The sequence below is a fragment of the Fukomys damarensis genome, unplaced genomic scaffold (assembly GCF_012274545.1).
Source record: "Fukomys damarensis isolate Sample0158 unplaced genomic scaffold, DMR_v1.0_HiC HiC_scaffold_10, whole genome shotgun sequence".
Taxonomy (NCBI): domain Eukaryota; kingdom Metazoa; phylum Chordata; class Mammalia; order Rodentia; family Bathyergidae; genus Fukomys; species Fukomys damarensis.
The window spans coordinates 4297175-4299053 of NW_022900922.1; positions in this window are offsets into that span (position 1 = coordinate 4297175).

The following is a 1879-nucleotide window of genomic DNA, read 5'->3' on the forward strand; positions in this document are numbered from 1 at the left end:
AGAGAGAGAGAGAGAGAGAGAGAGAAAGAGAGAGAGAGAGAGAGAGCAGTATACAAAAACCATAAAAGAAAGATTATGTCTACTTATAAATGAAAAAGACCTAAGAAGGCCCAGTCACTCAAGGTTGGCTTGAAGAAGACAAGAAGATTTTTGAAAGGTTGAAAAGTTTGGGGGAAAGGTTATGGGAGAAGAAACTTTTATTTTACTTTTTGTTTTTCCCCATGGTACTGGAAGTGAATCCAGGGCCTTGAGCACATGTAGCTACTGAATTATACCCCCAAGGTATTTTATCTATCTACTTTTTGCTTGTGTGACAGGCTCTCATTATGTAGACCAGGAAGAACTTGAACTGGCTAAGTGCCTTCGCCTTCTGGAAGCATAGGTGCCCACCACATGCTCCGCTAACCTATTTTAGTCTCCCTTCCTTCCTCCCTTCCTTCCTTCTTTACAGGATTACCAGATGCTCTTTTTCATTGACACTTCTGCTCCAAGATGTTGGAGTATGGCTGAATCTAAAACCACAGTTGTGCTGAAAATGTGACCTTATTTTATTTTTAATTAATTAATTATTACAAGGTATTGATAATACAGACTTTTTAAGAGTTTCTTATATTAGTGAAACTGTGAGATATTAGGCTTTCTGAGTCTGATTTATTTCATTTAATAGCACGGTCTCCAGATCCATCTATTTTTCTGCAAATATCAAAATTTCATTCTTTTTTATGTATGTATGTATGTATATATATATATGTGTGTGTGTGTGTGTGTGTGTGTATTTGTCACCATTTTTAAAACTTACTCTTTTAAACATTACAAGTAAACAAATAAAGTCAGTGTAAAAATTCTTTTTCCAGATTTTTTGTTGTTCTTTAACTTCATCCCATGTATGATACACAATACTATGTATTTATTTCTTTATATATTTTTGTGAAGGCAGTGGGTTACTTTTTTGCTATAATCTTATCTCTAAATGGAAATTCGATTAAATCCTGACCCTCAGTACAGGCAAAAGCATCCACAAAATATGTGAAAGGAATTTCTCGTCATTCTCTGTCCCATAGTGCTTTCAAAGGGCACCTTGTCAGAACGCTTGACAGTACGTCTCTTACCCCTTCCGTGTTACACCAGTGCTCCACAGACACTCTAGCTGACTAAAACCCCAACGTGTTCCTTGCACTAAGTTCTGCCTTTGTTGAGCTACGTCCCTCACACCGCACCATTCATTGGTCTTTTCCATAGCCCTGCCTGTGACTTCTGAGGGAGCAAATTCTCTATTGTGTCTTCCCTTTTCTTTTCCCCCAGAAGTCCTCTGGGGTCTCTGGTTTACCTTCTCATTTTCCCATCACAGTTCTCCATCTTCAAATGAGAATGGATTTCCCAAGAGTTACAGGCTGTGGAAAATGAAGCCACTTCCCATGTGGCTCACTTTCCAAACGATGGCCTTGGAAGTCAAAGCACAAGGCACGGCAATGAAAATCTATCTCAAATAAAGTTACTAAATGGTGTATACTAGGAGACACACATTTCCCACATTTATATGTTGTTTAAAATATATTAATAGGGTGCTATATTTTAAAAGGAAGCATTTATGTTTCTAGCAACAACCATTCTGAAATCTCCCTTTGTGAAATTTGGCTTACTCTCTCTTCTGACTCCCTAAGATCCTCCCTCTGTAGGCCCACCCAACACATCACTTCTCAAATGCTTTGTTTTTTTTTCTTTGTTTGTAACACATGAGCCCAAAGAACATGACCTGTGAAGAGAGAAGAATTCAGAATTCAGTTTGGATGGGCGAAGGAAAAAAGGAAAGCTTTCAACAGTCCATAGAAGTCATTTCGTCCTATCGCATTGACTAGAAGTAAATTTAGGGAGGATAACA